Consider the following 23,396-nt stretch of genomic DNA (forward strand, 5'->3'; position numbering starts at 1 on the left):
CAATCTCTCTTTTGACGTTTCCGGCTGAAATTGTAGAAAGAGTGGTGGGTAATCACCTCTCACAACATCTTCAGAAGAATAATATCTTGGAGGAGGTACAATTTGGGTTTCGGCCAGCGCATGGCATAGAGACGGCATTGGTGACCGTATTGGACGAGCTTCGAATGCAGGCAGACAGGGGCTGGTCAGTAGATCTTGTTCTGCTTGACCTGTCTGCCGCATTCGATACGGTCAACCCTGCGATTCTGTTGAGGAGGCTGGAAGAGGTTGGGGTGACCGGGTGTGCCCTCTGCTGGTTTCAATCCTTTCTCGTTGGGAGGAGTCAAGCAGTGGCCCTGCCTCCTTATCAATCCTCCTTCTCTAAGATCACGCATGGTGTCCCCCAGGGCTCGGCAATTAGCCCGATCCTTTTTAATATTCACATGCTTCCTTTGATGGCCATCATTAGGTCATATAATATTATGTCTGTAAATTATGCTGATGACACGCAACTAATTCTCTCCATGAAGGGTGATGACGCGACCTCACTAGAAGCGTTTCATGATTGTCTGAGGGCGATGTCTCATTGGTTGAAATTAAACTCCCTACAATTTAATGCTGGAAAAACTGAGGTTCTTTATTTCTCTGCAGGGAAGGCCCCTCAGTTGCTGCCGGAGAATTTCTGGCCCTTGGATCTCCCTAAGACCCTACATCCAGTGGAGAAGGTGCGGAACCTGGGCGTTATATTTAACAACAAATTAACGCTGGAAGCTCAGGTCAACCAATTGGTAGGAAGTTGTTTCGCTATGATTCGTACTCTGCGAAAATTTCAGCCGTTAATGCCTTCTCAGGCTCGAGTTCTAGTAGTTCAGTGCACTATATTAAGTAGACTGGACTACTGTAATGTAATATCTATTAGACAGATTGCAGCGCATCCAGTCTACAGCAGCCAAGCTGGTGCTAGGCTGGCCAAGTTATGCATCATCGTCCCGGGCCTTGTCGGAGTTGCATTGGCTCCCTATTAGACAGAGAATCCAGTTCAAATCTCTCTGCCTGGTGTTCAAGGCCTTGTACGAGATTGGCCCTGTCGCTTTGCAGAGGAAATTTGTTTGGTACATTCCAGGGAGATGTTTGCGCTCTGAATCTGCCAGACTGGTTACAGTACCTAGATTTAAGAAATCTAGATCTGGAGGTATAGCCTTCAGTGTGACAGCTGCCAGACTTTGGAACGCGCTTCAGTTGGAGTTAAGAATGGTGAGTGACCTCCTCCCATTTAGGAGGAGATTAAAGACCTGGCTATTTCTGAGCTCCAAAATAATGTTGCTTGCTCTGTTGTTTCTGCTCACGTTAAACAGTTTTGATGCTTAGCGCCAGGATGCCTGCAAGGTGATAGTGCGCTGTATAAATTAGAAAAAAAAAAAATAATAATAATAATGAACATCCTCCCTAAATTTTTATATTTGTTTCGTTCTATACCATTGCGGGTTCCTTAGTCTTTTTTTAAGAAATTAGATAGTGTCATAGGTAGTTTCATTTGGGCTTATAGGCATGCCAGGAGGGCTCTCAAGTTTATGAAATTATCATATACACAAGGGGGTTTTAAGCTCCCAGACTTCAAGTTTTATTACTGGGCTTCCTTCGTCAGAAGGATTCGCGGCCTGCTCTGCGGGTTTGACGCCGGCCAAGCTTTGCTATGTTATCAGCTAGCCTGCGGTTCTTCGGTGGGGTTTATGCTGTATAAAACTTCTGATACTAACTACTACAAGCGGGTAAAGTTTAAGGTAGTTAAATATATAATTCGGATCTGGTTAGACATCTGTAAGCAATACTTGCTTCCGGTGTTGCATCAATACACAGTGCTATGGAGTAATCCTATTTTGCCTAATATATTTCAGGACCACATTGGGAAAGACTGGCAATGTAAGGGTATTACCCGGTTGGGTCAACTGTATGACGGATGGGGGTTTTGCTCTTTTGACGTGCTTAAAGACAAGTTTGGTCTCTTGCAAAATATGTTTTTTAAATATTTACAGGTTCTGTACTTTTTCACATGAGGCAGAAAACTATGTAAATTCCTTTTCTGAAATGAAATGATTTCTTTTTGTATTTCATTTCATGTTGCTGAGAAGGCCATTGTACTGCACCTATGTCTCCATCTCTTACAGCATCTACCTAGGGCAGGGAAGGAGGGAGGCCCAACATCCTTGGGGGAGTAGCTGGCATGAGTGGTCCCCGTGAGTTCAGCGACATTGAGGGGGCAAGTGCCTCAGAGGGGGACAGGAGTGCCCTGGAGGAGACAGGAGCAGAAACACCTAGCTTGATGACTTCACACTCCAGCGGGAACTCCATGGTGTTGGTGGACCAAGGAAGTTCTACATCCTCATCTATAAGAAGTCTAGAGTCTCCTTCCTCCCAGGCCCCCGTCTCACCTGCTGCCCTCAGTGTGGGAGCCAAAGACATCCTGCGGCAGATCTCTGTGTTCAGACTGCAGTCCTGAATACCCTTCAGGATCATTCTCTTTTGGCTCCCTCTGGCACCGGCGTAGAATGATTTTTCTGTTGGATCCGGAAACACTGTGAGGGTCGGAAAATATGCTATCTTTCCCCATTGTAATATGGCGGTTGCGATGACTGCTTCCGGCTTAACACAAACGTCTTTTTCCACCAATGACAGCCCCGCAGTGTTGCCTATGACCGCCATCGTAATCAGCCCCAAAGTCCTTTTGCAACATTGATAACAGATGTTATGATACCTATAAATAAAGATAAGCTAGTCATCAATGTCTGAATGTCCAGTTCCTATATCATCACAAAAGGAGACTGTCGTATACATAGGGACTAGATCTCTACAATCAATTATTAGAACAACTAAAAGGGAAATGCTTTAAGTGTTGACGTTTCGGCCTGAAATGGCAATAATCCACAAGACCATCATCAGGACACAAAGTTTGTTTGAAGACCTAAGACACCTAGTCAGTGAGTCAAAAAATCATAATGATGTAATAATTTATTTTTGTCTGAAGCACAGACATTTTTTGAGCGTGGGTTTGTTATGGGTTTTCTTTCTTTAACATGTATGACTAATATATCTCAAGTTTCATATCAGATGAATGTTGATGTCTGCCATTTGCATCTTGTGCTCTATCTTATCTCGCAGTTTTTTGGTACTCTGCCTTTATTGTATTAATAGTGCATAAACGTTTATTTGCATATAGGCTTTGGCTGAGCTGTGGCTTGTCCCATTGTTTGGGGCACATGTGCTTGTGGCACCAAATCTTGCTGCTGGGAATTCCATGCTCTTGTTTGCATGCATTCATTCTGTAGTTGGAAATGGAGAGTTACATGTCAAAGTCATTGTTTCCACGCTAATCCCCTCAAGTTTGCCACACATCTTGTATTCGAACTCTCTCTCATTTGGGTATTAGGCCCACTTATGAAGACCTCTTACCTTCATAACTTACACATGTGCTTCGCGCATCAGGATTATATTGTGCATAAGTGTGTTATCACTAATTGGCACTGAGATTTTTGCAATTGTGTAGAGGCTGAACTTGAAATAGGTCTTTGTTTCGACTCAGTACTCTATAGTGAGCTTTGCTTTTATATTTATGAATACCTTCCAAGAGATACACTTGAGGCATCAGTAGTAAACCAAAATATTTACACTAATATATGGCGATGAGCACAATACTGCTAGCATGTGAAATCTTCTTTTGTGAAACCAAACATGTTAAATTATAAATCTGTTTTAAAGACTATGATTTTACCTACGTTTGGGCCCCATAAAAATATTTCTGTACAGTTGTTTAAATGTTCCAACCCTGAAAAACAATGAAATGTCATTCAAACATCCAATGTACCTTATTGGAAAATAAGTTTCTGTAGCAACCTCTCCATTAGCCACTTTGCCCACATTCTCACAACCTACAGTCAAGTTCCTGTTTCCAAAAATGTTAGTTTGTGAAAACTGTAATAGATGCTGCGTTTATTGCGATACCTGTACCCAATTATGGCAGGGAGACATTATGATCCCCACAGCTTGAGAGATAATGACTTACAGATGTTTTAGCATTAAATTACATTTTTAATTAAACAATTGATTTTAGAAGGATGTATGCGCTTCTTTGCTGAAATAGTGCTTATCTGTCATTGGTATTTTGTTCTTCCTTGGAAAGTTGCCAATTCAATCCTGCAAAAAGCATCTTATAGTCTCAAGAAAGAATTATTATTTGTACTTCTTGGAACAAACAACTGGCTATTGAACTCTTGAAATGAGTAGTAACTCGCCGTCAAGTCTTATTTTTTTCCGATTCCCCGTAACCAAGGCGTGGATATTGCAACCTGAACTTCTATATCCACAATAAATACTGATTTTCAGTTCAATCCATTTTGACTAGTCGAAGAGAGAAGCTATGAACATTATTTCCTTGACTGGAATCAATCGACCATCATAAGGTGGTGTGCTTTCAAAAGGCAAAACAAACAACGAAGGTATCAATCACGTTCTGCTCAAATTACTTGTGAACACCTGGAGACGTTAAAAGAGAAGATGACATACTCCATCAATATAAATAACTCTAGAATCCAGCCTGAAAATGTTCAAAGCATGGAGGTGGTGATGCATGCAAAGAACACTTTAACTCAGTCTGTGATACAACTACTGAAAATAAACATGAGCCTTCTGTTACGCGCATGTTTTTCTTTGTAATTCACTCAGCCATGTAGATAATATATTGATTGATAAAGAGCACTAGCATACATGACAGTATACAAATTGTGCATTCTGAATATTAATTATTAGATTGTTGGGTGCTTAAATACATACATGCTCCGTTTTAGCGGGCATAAACTGCCTGCTACAATCATGCAATTAACGATTTTAATAAAATATGACCCTAATTCCATTGCACTAATTTTCTGTAAAGCAGCTGCCTGACTGCAGCTGTTTGAACTTTGCTGGTTGTCATGGTATCAAACGTATTTTTTCTTATGATTCCAAGTATGAATCCCTATTGAAAATAGTTGGAAATGTGACTTATTAGTTAATGACTGGTGGAATGCAGGGCAGCGTTCAGGTAACAGCCATGTACAAAAATGATTTTTCCACTAAGTCTTAAAATACAGTACTAACAAAGGTAATGACAAGGAAAGGACGAAATATGCACTATAGAAGGAAAGGGAAGAAGCCTCAATACGGAACGCTATAGATTTGTATTGTAAGTAGGCCTGGGCCAAAATTCCGTTCCGTTCGCGGAAATTGCGATAATTTGGCATTTTCGTGTTCCGCGGAAAGCGCGAAAAAGTCAAAATTTCCGCATTCCGCAGCTTATCGATAATTTGTTTCTTGCTCGCGCTGTAAAATAATACATTCTCGCGTGCGCGCGATCGCCTTACCTAAACCCCGCGTTCGCCGACAAGTTTTCCTGATCCGGTCGCGTGCTCCACGAGATGTTGGATTGTTGGTAGCCATTTGCACCGTCTCGCGACAGTTCGTTCCCGCAGTAACGTCATGCGTCGCGCGATCACGTCTTTCTTCTCGCGATCATGCACTGCGAGACAAGTGAAAACAAGATGGCCGTGCACGCGAGCAACCGCATGGGTAAGTTGGCGAGCCGCGACCACGCAGAAAATACCGTGAACGGGCTGGAAAAAAACTTCTGCATCTTCGCGATATTTCCGCGTGTTTGCGGAGATTTTTAACATTTTCACGATAATTTGCGAAAGTGAATTTCGCAAATTCCGCCCACCCCTAATTGTAAGGCAAGACGCTGGAGGAACGAAACAAGGAGTAAATATATGTCAGTAAATATTCTCATCTCTGTAAAGTATTACAAATAAACACATTTCTTTACGCGTGCTGCATCGCCAAATGCGATGCAGCGCGCGCAACGAAATTCGTTTTATTTACTTGTTTGTGTACTTACCTCTGTGTGGCCATATTCCGCAAGTTTACTAACCCCCCTACTGCCCCTCCCCCGCCCGTCAGCGCCCGGCAGCACTCCCACCACAGGCCGCTACTGTCCACTTCTGATGACACCAAAACATTTGATCTGATCGCCGAGTCATCAATAATTCATAGCTACTAGGTCTATGTCACAGACTGGGAGGGGGTGTCATTAACAAACCTTAAAATCTCCAGATGCTGCTCCTGGTCCAATGTTTCAGTGAAAAGCTAAACAATTTAATGCATACGTCTCCAAACATAAAGGAGCATGTTCTGCCTCTTCAGGTGAAACGAAATTCAGAATAATCAAGATCATTAAATTCCAAACTTCAATTAAAGAGGGCAGTGCCTCCTCTCATAAAGAACAAGCTTCATGGCAAACATGCCTTCTAAACCTCAAAAAGAGCCTCCAGCTTCAAGTGGGCTTGATTGTGTTAAGCAGGGGCTGTGTGGGAGTCTTGTGGGAAAGACATAATTTTCTTTTTAATTTCTAGGATGCTCTCATCTCCGACCAGTAGGTATTTTTCATCTGATCCATTAACTGACAGTGTTCTCTTCATTTCCTCTGTCAGGCCAGTGCTTACATTGAGCATATGGTTGCAGGTGGAGCACTCTTGCACTCACTGTATGTGACTCCCACTTATTTTTAAACAACAAACTTTGACCTACAGCAAGAAAGGGAAAACATAAAGGAGGAAGAAGAGAAAGATGGAAAAACAAGGGCAAAGGGAGAAAGCAGATATGATAAAGGACCTGCACAGATAAGATAAAGAGGCAGGGGATGTCTGATAGTTGAGAGACAATTGAGTTACTGGTTAAGGGGGGAGTGAAATCCTACTCAAGCAGCAGCCACTTGTCAAAGTGAAACATTAACAAAGCCCACATTAACCTGTGCTTAAACCTCTGGTAGCTTGGCACAAAAGTAGTCAGACTTATCTTAGAGGCAATGTATAAAGTATTTATGCAGCACTTCAATCAGTAATAAAGTGAAAACAGAGCAGAGCAAAAATGCCTCACAAAATTAGAACAATAGAGTAAAATGTAATCAATTATTTGACACCAAAATAATAAAAATTCAATTATTAGAACCAAAGATATGACATTTTAAGGATTTAGGTAAAAATAATGCTTAAAGTACAAAGCGGTAAATGTGATTATCTGGTTGCTTGGGACCGGAACAAAGTCACAGGTCCAGATGGACCACGATAAAGCTTAAGTCAGATATAGTGATCAAGTTAGGCCCGCTGAACAAGGTACCTTAAATCGTGGTTGTGGGGCAACGTGACATCCTACATTGAGGATGCATCGCGCAGCAGCGGTTCTGATAAGCTGCAGGCTTGCGATGCGAGATCCTGCATCAAGGATGCATTGTGCTGCTGTGGCTCCCAGGAATTACAGGGCTCTAAAGCAAGGTCCTGTGTTGAGGATACATTGCAAAGTTGCAGTTCCAAGGAGCTGTGTCATCCTTCACCACAAATGTGTCACTTAGTGGTGGTTCTGAATCGAAATTGCAAGGAAATGCATTATGTTGCTTCAGTTTCGCTGTACACTTTAGTTTCAGCTTTATTATTGTTAATCACATTTGGAGTGATTATTTGAATGAATATGAGGATACATTGTCATTTTTGAATACTTTGAGTGCACTACGGCTGTTATTGTACATACTTTATTCACTTCATCTACCCACAACAGCACCAGGCGCACCACCAAAATGTCTTTTGAAGAAATTTTTCATCTCAAGATAATAAAGCTGAAACTAAAGTGTACAGCGAAACTGAAGCAAATGAGATTTATGGCCTTATCCGGGAGGCTCGTACATTTGACCTAACTCAGGGTCCAGCCACACAACAGTTAAGACAGTTAGAATATTTAATGCGACGTGAGATCAATCAACATTTGCACGCAACTACCTTGGTTCAATATCACAAGGCTAGCAGAATCCCTAGAGGACTGAGGTTTCATTTTACGCAGATGGGATTTGTTACAATCTGAACCTGATTTTCAAAATCTCTTTCAGGATCCTCCAATTTTCCCAAACAAAAGATCCAACAATTTACAAGAACTCTGAACTAGAAACCCTTCTGTTGAATCTGCACCACACAAAGGCATGCAAAAATGCCACAATTGCTCTCATTGCAATAATGTTCTTATTGGGAACTCTATACCACACCCGTGGTCAGGCAGATCAATCCAGTTAAGATTCACCGCCAATTGTAACACCCAGAATGTTATTTACGTGATTCGTTGTCCATGTGCTGTACACTATGTAGGAAAAACAGAAAGGACATTGAGGAACACAAAAGAAGAATCAGAACTAAATCACTTAGTTCACCACTAGCCAGTCATTGGATATCAGCACACCATTCCATTGCGCAACTCAGATTCTCTGTATTAGAAACTATCACTAGCCTATCTGACAGAGACATGTCCAGATACATCACACAAAGAGAAACCTTTTGGATCAGGTACCTGGATACCATGGCCCCAAAAGATCTCAATGACAAATTAGAATTGTCATGTTTCCTCTAGCGTTAGCTGTGTATATTGACCTTGAGTTTAGTACATTTTGACTTTAGCATATTTCAGTGGTATAACTAAATACTACCTACTATCTGGTTTCATGATACCTTGTTTACCTGTTATTTAGCATGGTTATATCCCACCAGGTCACATGTATACATTTCGCTATTGTCTTTATTCAAACAGCATGTTGTTTAAACATATCATGTTCAACAGGTTTATCAATCTGTCATTTGCTAAAATTCACTGCAATATTGTTTTGGGTCTTTGTTCTCACATAGTCACTGTGACACATGTGTCCTGTTGTTTTTCACATCAGTAGAGTTTTGTATATGATGACTTGACTCACACTACGTAAAAAAATTCAGTATTGCGATAATAGCATTCTGTTTCGCCAGTCTAGTTGATTATTTTTTCATTATGAGCAATTCCGTGTCACAGATCATTGTTTGTATTTTTGTATCACTTGGACAAAAGTTGTGCAAATATTTTTTTCATACCATACATAACATGCTGTTTCAAAGTTCTTTCATGTGAATCATCATGCATATCATTCAATTGTTTGTGACGCAGGCTCACATTTCTCTTATTTCGTTAAACACTTCGGGTGTCGTAGCTGCACGTTACTAACCACTCTACTGTATTCACTCTTAGTAACTGAATTAACCAGTCAAAGATGGCCGCTCAATCACTTAGCCACCTCTTTGAGTATACACTAGTCCTATTTCCATGGTTATTACGTTTGACGCTCACCGTCAAACCTCCACTGTTCGCTAGACATACGTGCCATTATAGCACCAGATTTTGAACAGTGTCGATCTCTGCTACGTGCTTATCGAAGAAAACGTGATTGGACTTCATCACCTTTACACGAGTAAGTTCATGGTAGTCTCATAGCCATTCTCACTTACTTCATTCATTCAGTTACAGAATTTGACAGAGGGTTTTTGTCTTCCTTTTTTCTATCAGATAGTCCCTTTCATTATTTGTAGTCACCTTTTCCACAAAGGATTTTGAGTCTTTTCAAGCACAGGTGAGAAAGACATCTTTGGCGCACAGTAGTTTGTTTGAATACTCACACACCTTTAACTACTAGAAAAATTAAGCACGTTTTTATTAATTCCTTCAGGGCAGGTTATGCATCGACATTGCACACTATGCGCATGATTCTGGCTTAAACCAAGCATCACCGTCAGTTTCATCATGTAAAAAGCAGTCAGTTGACCACAGCATTTGTGCGCAGTATCACGTGTCATAAGCATATCCATGTATGGACATTTCGTCATGTCTGACATTTCAAGGTAATGCAGGTATTTCACAAATAGATGTGATTCTTAGATTCACTAAACCACATCACAATTTGATTCACCATGTTTCAATAAACTGGTGGCGTAGGTTTCTATCTTTTTCTTCTCTTCTGTTCCTGAGCTTTTTATCACAACAGTTTTCATCAAATAACAGATTGGTAACACTAATCCACTCGGATATTAAGGTGGCACTGGTTATACCACGGAGGCATTTTTCGGGTTTATTATTCAAAACGCTTATCTTCTTATTCTTTTCAAACTTACTTGCTTTTCTCCCGGCCACTGTAAGGCCACATTAATATATAAATCAACAATGAATACGAATATAAGTGTATATTTATTTTGTATATATTTAATTTTAGATATCCCCTGAAGAAGGGTGCATAGAATACCCGAAATGCATTGGGAATATACAACTTTGTTCTGAATGTCAAGCACACAAATCATCAAACTGAAGTTTTTTCTACAATTTATGAACTCTTCTTTTGAATAAAGAAGCATTGGACAACTTTGAACTTCAGTGTTTTTCACCATTGAATTCTTTAAGTATAACACTACATAATTGGTTTCATTATTCTATTTGTTGAAATTGTTTTCATTGTCTATATTACTGATAGATAAAATTTGTGAATACTCGAGATTGAGTACCCCAGGTAGTGTTCACTTTGTCCAGAACTATCAGGTCCTGGTTTTATTGTTTCTTTTGAATTGGTGGTAGGGTGGAACCACCTCAAAGAGAGCACACCAATTGTGATTATTTGAATGAATATGAGGATACATTGTCATTTTTGAATACTTTGAGTGCACTACGGCTGTTATTGTACAAACTTTCTTTAAGTGCCATTTTCAGAATTGTGACTTAGAAGCCAACATTATCATTCAAGAGGTTTTGAATGACAATTCCCAAGAGATCAAACTCAACATTCCTACCTGCTCCCAATTTAAAATGTTCACTTATGAAATGTAATAAGGTAATCCAATGTTATCTTATGGGAGAGGGAGGCTCTGCAGTAGTAAAAAAAGGAATTTAGGAGTTTTCACTATCAGAAGAGGTAATGGTTAAAAGTACATGTTCACCTTTTAAACATACAGCGCTCTGCCCTCTTGGCTGTTTAGGGCCTACCCTAGGGGTGATCTATGTATTAAGAAGGAAAGGCTTAGCCCTGGCAAAAGGTTTATTTTGCTAGGTTGATATGGCAGTTTAAAACTGCACACATAGGCTGCAATGGCAGGCCTGAGATATGTTTTAAAAGGCTATTTAAGTAGTTGTCACAACACGTTCTGCAAGCCCACTAGTAGCATGTAATTTATAGACTCTAGTCTAGATGCATGTAGCTCCACATTTCCTAACGACTTACAAGTAAATTAACTGTGCCTATTGGGTGTGCGCAATTCCTGTCATATTTATGGGAGGGGTCAGAAACACTTTAGCATTTAGCTGTGGTAAAGTGTGCAGAGTTCTATAATCAGCAAAAACAGGAGGATTGAGGGCAAAAATTTGGGGAAACCAAGCCAAGGATGTCAGATCCAACAGTTGATTAAAACGGTATGATGAGAAACCAAGACTAGGTGCCCTTGATATTCAGCACCCAAAAGGTCTATAAACAACAGCCATGGGCTTCTGGCAAATCTTAGTGCCTTGCACTTGCTCTTTTGCAAATTAAGCACTGAATCAGGCACTATCTGATGCCACAGACCCAAACCTCTAAGGAGGCACGTTTGTAACAGGGAGAAGATCCCTTCCGCTCCTCTAAGTTGAAGGGGGTCACACAATGTATGCAGTCATTTTACTTTTGTAAGGAACATCATTATAAACATGAAAGTAGTTAATTACTTTCTGGAAGTAATCCAACTGGACACATCCCAGCCTCTCTACATTTTTAACAATGAAGGTAGTACATGAACTGTCATTAATGAATATCAAGCATTTGTATGTCAAGAAAAAGAAATTCTTCCTTTTCTCTTGCATTTTATTCTTTATGTTTTTTTATGGCTTGAATAGCCACAAAAATATACGTTCCCTTCAAAAAGCAACCTTAAAGCTGTAAGAAAACGCATCACACGCTCACAAATACACAAACTCCCAGTTGTACATGTGCATAGCAATAAAGAGTGTAAGGTAAGATTTCATGTGTTACACAGGACTGTGCCCTCGGATTGTGCACACCATATTCCGTAAGACCCCCCACACACACATCATGATGACTGAATGAACGACTCATTTAAAGCCAAACCTTATAAGTAAAAAGGGCAGTGAGTAAATGGGGAAGAGCTCTAAAGTGGCAGCAACAACCTAAAATACATACTGCGTTCAATGTTTGCTTATTATACAAGAACACATTATTAATTCTTGCACTTTTTTTCAACATAATTCAGTGCCACATCTCAACTAACGAAGACATAGAATGCAGCAACTAGAAATACACATTCAGCTTGTCAAGTTTCACAAAAGCATGATTTTTTAAGATAGAGTACCTGTTCAAAATAGCAGGTGTGCAAACCAAAAGCAAATTTATAACTACGTGTTAGCAAAATACTTTTCCTTCTTGAAAATAACAAAGAAATCGGTTTATTGCAAGGCTTTGTCCGGTTGATGTGATGGCAGTTCAAGTTATAAATTCAGTCCTAGATCCTAAGTTAAAACCTCTGAGGGTCAAACCTGGTTGGAACATACGACCTACGCTCCATTACGGATGGCTTAAAATCATGCATAGGTCCAGGTCTACCATGAACAGTTGTTCTTAAATGGTGCCTAATGCTTGTTGGCTCTATTTTTCCTTAAAAGTTTAAAAATGTATATTTCTAGCTCTCTTTATTGTGTTTTTCTCGTTTTGGTGTCATTTTGTTCATTAACCTACTCTCTACATTTATTCCACCACCCACCTCAATTACAGACTGACAGAATAAAACTTTATTGTTTAGTTAATTAAAACCATAACAATGTTACATAAACAATTTTTTGTGTACATGGTAAAACAGATAAGACACCTGTCACTTCCTTAAATAAAAATTAAATGGCTAATTCATGATACTTAAAGAACTTTAGCATCTTACAGTTCAGTTGAGTGTCTAATGGGTTAAGGTACTGGGTTATGGCAGCCCTGCATGTCTTAATTTTCCTTTTTTTTTAGATTGGCTGCAATAAAATGACTCATGGTGGATAAAAATATGGGCAAATGCAAATCAGATGAATAAAATCCTCTTTCATTTGACCACAACATCTACATGTTGTGGGGCCTTTGTATATTCAGCTTGGTTGACCTGCTGTTGTTGGCGAGTCGCCAAACTGGATTGCCATCAGTCGTTTCGTGTAAAAAACAAGAATGTGGGTATTAAGTAGGGTGCTTGTTTTAAGGAGTCATAGTTATTAATTACCATCCATGCGTGTGATCGACTGCTGAATAATGTTTTATCTTCTAGAAATGATTGAACTCTTGCCATTTTGTTTGTGATATGTCTGAATTCTGAGAAGGACAGACTTTTTTCCAAAGATCATCTGTCTTGGTGTTTTGAAGGGCTTTGTGGAGAAAATTATTATATGATGATTCTTTGTCTTTCTTAATTTCCATCCAAAGTGCTTCACTGAGTTTACACTGATCTCGATTAAGTTTTATTTTGTACCAGCTTTTTACTGTCAAAAACATCCTTCCCAATGTTTCATTTATTAAACCAAATTCCAGGTTTTTTTCAGCAGCTGGAAGGTCTGTTTATAAGTAATTACCTGGTTACCTGTGGTTTGTAATACAGAATCTTTTCCATTGTTAAATAATGCTGCTGTAGGTTAATGTTGGCAGGAACCTTGCTGCCATTACTGCTAGTAGTGGCTTGAACGATGTATACGTCCATTTTTTTGCTAAAGTGCTGAAGGCTAATGTTGACAAACCAGCCCTTTTTGCTATGTAATTCCATAATGCTTGTTGATTCAATCTGTTGTCTAAGTAGACTCCTAAATATTTGTAGTTTCTGACTTCCTCCAGCTTTTTGCCATTTAGCCAGCTATTGAGTTTGCAGCTAGATCTGTTTTTTGAATCAGCATGGTTTTTGTCACATTTATGTCGATTTCCATTTTATTAATTATTACGTAATTCTGCATTTCTGTCGATGCCCTCTGGAGGTCCACTTGCATAACACTCATTAGTACAACATCATCAGCGTAAGAGAAGTGTGACAGTGGTAACAACCTAGTCGTGAAGGGTTAGTTTGATCCAACCTTTTGGCTAGATTGCTCATGAACAGGTTAAATAGGTGAGGGCCCAGCACATATACTCATCAGGATTTTTCTCAAGACCCTTGTCTCATCATCTACTTTGACTCTTACCCAGGTGTTGGTATATAGTTGGGTTATTCCACATAGTATATTTAATGGGATTTTCCAGTCTTTTAGCTTTGTCCAGAGCCTGTGGCGATCCACGCAATCAAAGGCTGCCTTCAGGTCGATGAAGCAGAGGTATAGTCTTTTCCTATCCCGTTTACATTTGTCGGCGATCTGAGATACTGCTAACATGTTCATAGTGGTTCTGGTTCCTTTCTTGAATCCAGTTTGATTAACTGGGATCAGGTTCTGCTTCTTTAACAACTCAGTTAGCTCACCCAGAATCATGCAATCATACTATTTAGCTTCAACATCAAGTAGTACGATTAGTCAATAATTTGCTGGATTTGTACGATCACCCGCCTTGTGAATTGGGTATAATAAGGAGCCATGCAGCTTGGGGGGGGTACTACCCAGTATTCCTATTTCATTAAACAGCACTGAAAGTTGTGTACCCCAGAAGTGTATTTCTCCCCTGAATATAGCTTGTGGAATACCGTTTGAACGCGGAGGACCATTGCTTTTTCCGCTCATTATTATATCCATGGTTTCATTCGATTGAGAATTTGAGGTCAGACTGTTTTCTTTTTAGTGGTTCTTTTGTTACCGTGGCTGTCTTGACTATTTTGTGTTCATTGCTTGATTGGTAATCTTGTATTTCCATTTGAGGTGTATCTGAAAGGATTTTCCGGTTCAATAAATTTACCATGAAGTCTGCCCCAAACTCCTCTTGCACGCTGAAACAATGCAAAGTATTAGTTGGAATGTGCAAATTGTTCATTTGGTCCCAGTAAGCAATAGAGTTTATTTACTTTGCCTTGTAAGATAAGGTCTTTTTCTCTTCCTTTTCCCATCCTTGGTGATCTATGTCCATAGTTTAATTGCTTCTAGCAGCCTTTCGCAGTTCATATTTTAGTGTTTTTAATTCATGTGAGGTGACTTTGTTGTCATTCCCGGATTTTTTCCTATTGCAGTTTCTCATTAGAAATGTCAAATTAGATGTAAAGTTCATTCAAGCACTTATAGATCGAAAGTTGTGTTCTTGCGGCTGATCAGAGCTTGGTTCATTTTTACAAGGATCAATTCTTATGATGATGTGTTTGTCCACCCAAGACATTTTCGGTTTCTTGTGTTTAATGTGCTCTCCAGTGGTAAATTGTTTGGCATCCTTCCAGGGTGCACACCAAACAAAATATACAGTTGACTATGGTCACTCTGCATCGAGAAGTTGACAGACAACTGGGCTAAGTGCAGCATCAGGGATAGGGAAATGATTGTATAATCCAGTATTGATGGAACTTTTGTAGTGTGATATGTGAATTTCAGCGGTGAGCCCTCTGCCGTTCTCCCTTTTATAACTCGTAGTCCTAAGGACTCTAACATGGTTACGAGTTCCTCACCTGTATGATCTGGTTGGTGTGCTGCCAGCTGAAATTATAGTGGGACTTCCCAGTGTATGTTGTCGGATGTTAGTTTATCGTCTTCCTCAGGAGAGTGAATCAGATTGGAGTTGAAGTCACCTGTTATAAGTATGTCGCAGAGAGGCAGCGCGTTTCTTTTCTCTGCAACTGCTGATACAAGGGATGAAATTATTGCTTTTTTTGGTACTTGTATGTATGTATGTATTGATTATTAATACTGTTCTGAATCCCAGATTCCCACCACATGAAAGTTTGATTAATTGCAGGCCAGGGTCTGAAGATGTTAGGCATTCAGATTTGATGTCAAGTGATGTAACACGTAAAATTCCAAACCTCCTTTTGGGCGGCCGTGAATTTCAGTTTTTCTTGCTTCTATGATATAGTGCATGAAGCCTTCTAGGGGAAGGTTGTTCAAGGTCCATGTCTCTTGGAGCACCATTATATCATATTCTTCCCAGTCTTGTGGGGGTATACCATCTTCAAACTCTTGTGCGGGTATACCATCTTCAGGCTGTTTCTTGGCTCCAGCTGTATTTCAAGATAGGAGGTGCAATTCACTCTTCTTTGTTTTTTTAAGATTTTATCTCTTTGGGTTATTCTGTCTTGTTAGGATTTAGTATAGCAGCTAGCCAATGCCACTTTGGAGCAGACTGATCTATAGGAGATCTGTTGATTCTACATGTTTTAATTCTGGTATTTCAGCCATCAGTTTGCATATATTCCCTCTATTTAATGTGTCATGTCGACCTTGTGATGTATACAGTGGTGTGAAAATGATATGTTGCCCATCCTTGTTGTTTTGGAAGAGGGTGTTTCCAGTCCAGCGATTGAGGTAAGCTGATTCTGTTGTTATTTGCAAACTCATATCCAGAATGGGGATAAAAAAAACCTGCTGCATTTCCCAGTTATTTGATGCTTGGTTACCTAATGCAGTTTCACTATCGATGGGCATCCTGGGATTTGTGGTTCTGGAACACTGGATTCCCAGGGCTGGTATCTTGACCACCGTGGCTTTTTAGACTGTTTTTTAGGTATTGGCATGCATTTTATGGACAAAATTGTGAACCATTACTGGCTTTCCTTTTGTTTGAGCATGGCTCTATAAATACGAGTTAAGAGCGTCATTGAGGTTGGGTGTTGTTAGTCTACTATTTAGATCACTTCTTATCTGGCCTTGTAGTGTTAATTCCTGAAATGTAAGTGGCAACTATGTTCATTAGGTCTATTAGAAAATCTAGCTTATCCAATTGCATTACCATTGCCTTTGTAGTGGTGTGTAATGTGCTGAGTAGCATAGTAAAGAACAACAGACTGGCCGGACTGGCCACATTCATCTCCTACTGGGTGTGTTTTGTCTTCATTTTTTATATTGGTTGTTTCTGATACTATCATTGTGTCTGGTATTTATTTCCCCCTTGTAAGAGCACTCTAGGACCATCCTGATGTCTGATGATGTTCGGGCTAATGCCCTGGAAGTAAACCACCTATTAGTTTGTTCCATATCTGCCTTGGTCATGGCTGTGTCCTCTGATGAAATTGGGATTATACTTTCTTTGGGTTTTCCGGGACTTTTGTTTCTGGATTCCTGGTTGATTGTTTTTCATCCATGGCTTATAGGAGTTCCTTTTTGCCTGAGAGGGATCTGAACCAGAAATTGTGTGCATTTGCATTTTGTGCATTTGCATTTGTGCATTTGTTGCTTGATATTTCTATTTGACACTTCAGAATTCACTTTGTTTGTTATTATTCTTGGTGTGGAGTGTATGTTTTTTGTTATATATGATACCATCATAATTCTTGGGTGTAATTCACAATGTTTTGCCATTTGGTCGGTTACCTCTTGTTCCCCTTCATCGTTGTCAGTCCCATAGTTGATCCTCTGCGGAACCATGATGTGTATTTGTGCTTGTGTAGTTATTTGGTTGTGGCTAGTTTTGCTTCTGGCTTCAGTGACCCCATGTGCTAACTCTGAAGGGTTAGCTCAGTCAGTCAGCTATTCCCTGTTGTTGGTTTTCTTGCACTGGGTACCTTTTGTTAGTTCAAACATGGAGACTAAATTGGGCTGAACCCCTGGTGTTTTACTTTATGTGGGGCCATGGGTGTTAGCGTGTCACGTTTCCTGGCACGGTGTAAATAACGGCTCCTGGGTCTTTTAAAAAGCTGAACTTCAAACTTGTGTTCAGTTTGCCAAAAAGAGTGAAAATTGGCGATATCAGTGGGCTGCTTTGGGTGGCTAATGCCTCTCTTGTCTGCTTTGTCTCCTTTGTTGTGGTTTATTTGTTGGTTTTTGTATTTTGTATACATGTTTATGATTTAGATTCTTCTGCCAGGGTTCTGTCGAATCCTTAAGGATCTCATGATCCTTTTTAGGTAATTGCGTGTACTCTCTTCATGGTTTCTTTTTCTTTTTTGTTTACCCGTTTGTTCCTTTGTGTTTCTGTAGTCCTCCTGTCGAACATGTGATGTTCATCTTTCCACCTATAGGCGGGGGCTGTTGCTGCTGCTCAATTGCGTTGCTTGGCCACTTTTGGTTAAATCTTACTTATGAAGGGTAGGGATGGAACAGGGCAGTTGTGTGGGGGTGAACTCCCCAGTACGAGATGCACTGGTTCCTGCTGTTCACGATTGCCCCTTCTTTGCTCCTCCTTTATTTTGCAGCCCTGTTCCGGGGCACGTGTTTTGGGGTCCTGTGCCCAATGTCCCCTCACCGGGCTTTTGAAGGTAATATGACAGGTGAAATGACTGGGTTAGAGACAAGGCTATGAACTTATTGCCTGGCTGGTTCCTGGACGCTGCCGATGGGAAGCCTCCGCATTGTGCAGGTTGCAAGCCGGCCAGCACCCTGCCCCCAGACCGGGCTGGACCACTTCAGTGGGGGCCTGGGCTCACGCTCTGCAGTACGGGTGCTGTGGCTCCCGCACTCGGTGCAGTCTCACCTGAGTGTATTTTCCTGGTGGCTGATGAATATGATGTGCCTGAATGGCTTGGGGAATCCTGCTGCCAGCTTCATCTGCCACTTGGAGCGGTCACCTTAAGCCTTGCTTTACCTTGCCTTTGATTCCTCCCACTGTGCCTTGGACCACCAGCATATATTGCATAACCAGTCCCACCTGGACTCTCCTGCATTGCTCTACTTGACTAACGCTGCTCTTAAAACTTTAGTAGCCTAGGCTACCCGGAGACCTTCGTGGCCTCCCTCAGACCTGTGTTTTTTTCAACTATTGGACCACCGCGTGGGCTTCGGGGGCCTCGGATCCATGGTATTTGGGGTATTTGGGGGATTAGTCCCCTGCTGGTGCTCTGAGCTCCAAGATCGAACGTCATGCTTGAACGCCACACCAACTTGCCGCTCCGTAGCAACACTCTCTCTGATTCGCCTCTCAAAGTAAAGTATCTTCAATGTGGAACACGTGAGAACGCAGGCATCAGCCAAACAAACACCCCCACCGCATGCAAATTGCCAATTAATAATCTACTTTCTCAGAATGAAGTTGATAGATGTAGATTTAATTTACCAGTAATCTTCATTATTCTTAGTAATAGGCTACCTCATCACAATCTTTACTTTTGAGACGATTTACACCTCTGAGATATGAAACTCCAAATAAGCTGATACTGTATGACCAACCTACCCTGTCTTTGTGCCACAAAGAGGACTGGCATTGCCAACATCCTTCTAAATTTTCCATGCTAATCCTGAAGGTAAAACAGAAAATGGCTGGTCAGTGGTCCACATTAGCAATAATGACGAAGAGGAGGTCTAAAAGTAATTAAATATTCCAGTAAGTAATAGGGGCATCACCTCTATCTCTATTACTGTATGTATGAGAAGTACCAAAGAACTCAAAAAACTGTGTATCAGAGGGAGGTCCCTAGACTGATAAACTGAAGCTTAGTACCACTAACACAACCATGAAGAAATACCCTTCAACCTCAGTCAGAAGGACAGCAGACCAATAATAACACCTGCAAGTTCAAGCCTGGGTCAGTCAAAAGCCAAGGGCCACAGAACTCTGTAACCAATGCAGCAATCATCCCTGCAAAGGAACATCAGCGAATTGAGCTTGCGAGAGTGATCATGGAGCATATGTTCATGGATATTAAGGGAAAATAGGACAGCCAAGCAAATAAGAAACAGAATGGCCACAGGGTTGGCAGAAATCATGAACCCAGCAATATGAGGAACAAAGGACAGAAGCAGTCATCACCATGGGGTGGTGGGGCACCACAGGTAAGGAATCTCCACTGGGGGAAGTATACTATATAGATCTCCAAAACCTACGTCCCAAAACTAAACCCAGACATCCATGAATGAGAAACAGGAGACCTCAATGGAAAACTGAATACTCCGGCTGACTCCCATAAAGTACAAAGCAAACCATTAATACTGGAGTTCCCATGGATGCCAATCAAGGTGCAGTAATTTAATCAGCACCCGATCTCAGGAGAGGTAAGTGAGCCAAAACCCAACAGAAAAGTCACAGCAACAAACATACCAGGCTAATCAATCAACAGATCTGGACTATGCAAATCTCACAGAAATTAGACCACAGGAGACCCCATTCAACAGATGCACCATATCTGGGTCCAGTGAATAGACATTATAAGGACAGCAAGTGCAAGAGCACCTGCTCCCAAAATAGGGAGACACCCCAAGAATGAGAAGAACCTACCAGAAATCAGGAATGCCTAACTGCAGAGGACACAAGGCATTCAAACAGATGAGGAACAGTATCTGAATTGGGCAGGGACATGCAGGAACTGATCACTCACGCCACATCAGTGTGAATAGTTGAATTTCAGGAAACAACATCTGCATTGCACAGCAGGAAAAACCTCTGGTAAATTAACATTAACAGCAAACCTCAGCAGAAACAGGCATTAAGGGGAACCAACACTTCCACAGATCCATTGCAAGCACATGTAAGGAAGGATTGAACTACGTTTAAAACTTAGATCGGACAACTAGCCTCCAAACACAGCTCCATACACCTCAAGAGCTAGGAGGATAGTACCAACATATGTCAACACAGACCAACCAAAAGTGTAAAGAGTTGTCCGGAACAGGAAGGATCAAGCGTTGTCAAGTAATCTTTTGACCTTTTCCCCCCAGTCAGCACAGGTCCACTTAAACAAGAAGGCCCTTAATGTAGTCACTCTTTAATAAGCTGCTTCACTCTTTTGTTCATCTGGCCTACCCGGCCCTCATATTAGGCTTGTTTTTCCCTTCCTCGGTCCCTTGGTTCTGGTTCCCCTGTGTAGTTAGACGTGTTGCTGTGGTGTGACAGCTCAACTTTCTCCGTCTATAGGTACTGGGTCTTGTACCCATTACTTTCACCTGAAACTTGGGAATGGCACTTGTTCTTCTGTGATGATTCTCACAGTACTAGTGGTGAAAGAATTAAAAAGACAATTTCCAATGGACTAAATACCAGGCTACCATGTGTTATACTTAAATTTAAGCTTTAATGTTAATTTGCTATCTGTTTTTCAAGCTGCAGGCTCAATCCAGGACGTATCTTACAGATGCTGTTTTTCTTGAGGATGATTTCTGGAAACCAGCTTGCATTCATCGTCTGATCGCTGTGAGAGAGAGTTGCTGAACAAGCCTGTGAGCATTTACCATGAGACCACCAATACAATCCAATGTCCAGAAAAGATACAAGCATAGCTATGTTTCTCTAACTCTCTCTTTACACTCCCAATTTCCTTCTAGTCATCAGCAGTGTTGAATTCTTTATTGGCAACATTCACAATGGGAAAAGGGAAAGATGGGTTAGCGCTGGGCTTAAAGGCATTAAGCACAAAAGTAGAAAGGGTTTTTGGATCCCAAACCCTTCAATTAAGTAAAAAAAGCAGGGTTTGCAACCCTTTTATATATCAACTTTGGGGGGAGTAGGCACTAATCCAAAGGACCACTACAAACTCTCATTTAGGAGCATATTTACAAAGAAGTGACAGAGCTCAACATTAACCTTCTTGGCTTAACGCCACACTCCTTCACTTCTGAAACACAGGACTGCACTGTATTTACTACAATACTCTGCAGCCCTGCATTTCCCCCTGCAATGGTGCTAATTGCAGCTGCCTAGTGCCAACGCAGGCACCCTTGCACAATAGTGCAAAGATGTCTGCGTTGTGGGTGATGATTGTTTATGTCCAGGAAGGTGTCTCTTCCTGCACATAAACAATCCTAAATGTCGATCTGTAACTTCTATGTGTGCTTCTTTGTGCAGCTCACATAGAAGTTGCAACTCGTCATTTTTAAAATCATTGTTTATGTTTTGGAAGGGAAACCTTCCCGTACATAAACAATCATGCATGGCATGTAGCTGTTTGTATTTGTGCTGCAGAATGCAGCACACATAAACACAACAAAAACCAGTACAAATAAAACATTTCACCTTGTTGTGTCCAATTAAGACCAGGTTTTCCCTGGTCTTTAATTTTCGCGCGGTCCCATATTTACGACACTCTTGTAAATATGGGGCAGCGTCAAACTCAATGGGTGTTGCGGTGGAATGCCCACTGCAACACCCATTGCCCACCCCTTTCATGCTAAGTATAGCGTGAAAGGGTGCCTTATTTACAGGGAAGCGATAATTCACGTTAAGTGGCTCAACGCTGCCTTGTAAATAAGGCGAGGCCTGTATCGTTACCAGAAAATCTAAAAAAGTGAAGTTCTGGTGGAGATAGGGACTTGCAAATATGCCCTATAGTTTTTGAAAATGGAAAATTTAGGGGCATATTTAGAAGGCCCTATCGCCACAGGTACGTCACTTTTAAAGACGTTCCTATGGCGATATGGGCTTCACCTTATTTACAAGGCAGTGTTAAACCACTTAACGTACCGTTCATGCTATAATTTGCATGAAAAGGGCGGGGGTGAGCAATGGGTCTTGCGGTGGGAGTTCTGCTGCAACACCCAATGATTTGGAAGCTGCCCCCTATTTACAAGGGTGGCGTAAATAGAAGTCAGTGCCAAAATTAAGGCAAAAGAAAAACCTGGTGTTAACATAGCGAAACAAAGAGAAACTTGATTAGCTGTTTCTATGTGTGCTGCATTGTGCAGCACACATAGAAACAGCAAAACACCATGCATGATTATTTATGTGCAAGAAGGTGTCCCTTCTTGCACATGAACAATCATTTTAAAAATGATGAGCTGCAACTTCTACATGTGCTGCACAAAGCAGCATCCCTTGAAGTTACAAATAACCATTCAATATTCTTTATGTGCAGGAAGGGACTTCTTCCTGCACATAAACAATCATTCCCTACAACGCAGGTACCTTTACACTTTTTCTGCACAGGTGCCTGCACTGGTGCTAGGCAGCTAAAATTTGCGCCAATGCAGGGGGAAACTCAGGGCTGTTTTGTCTGTGGAAATAAGGCTCCTTAAAAAATGCATTTTAAAACACAGTCACAGTAATGGGGGTCCACTGTACCTTGCGACACACCATCCCTCTGATTGCAGTCATTCCCAGGGGCGTACAAATGATGACCTGTCTAAGGACATTAATTAGGATCAATTTGTTTCCTGATTTAAAAAAAAACACCTACTGTTTCTATGGGTATGCACTATTTACATGAGTGCAATTACATGAAATTCCCTACAAATTACACAAAAGTATGCACAATTATAAGAAAAATGCATCTCACTCTAAAAATTGATGTGAGGATTTATTTTGTGTTAAAAATTAGCATGTAATGGTATGATGTGCTATGCACATACCCACCATTCAGATGGGAATATGACACTCCTGACCCTCGCCTGCTCCTGTCTAACTGTTGACTCCTGTTCCACAATATCATTCAGCTTCATTCCATCCATTTCTGCCCACTTCTCTTACCTCCCAAACGTTTAATTTTTCATTTGTTTCCAACCCGTCTACCTGCTTTTCTGTTTTTTCA

This window comes from Triturus cristatus, chromosome 1_2 (genome assembly GCF_964204655.1).
Source record: "Triturus cristatus chromosome 1_2, aTriCri1.1, whole genome shotgun sequence".
In the NCBI taxonomy this organism is placed as follows: domain Eukaryota; kingdom Metazoa; phylum Chordata; class Amphibia; order Caudata; family Salamandridae; genus Triturus; species Triturus cristatus.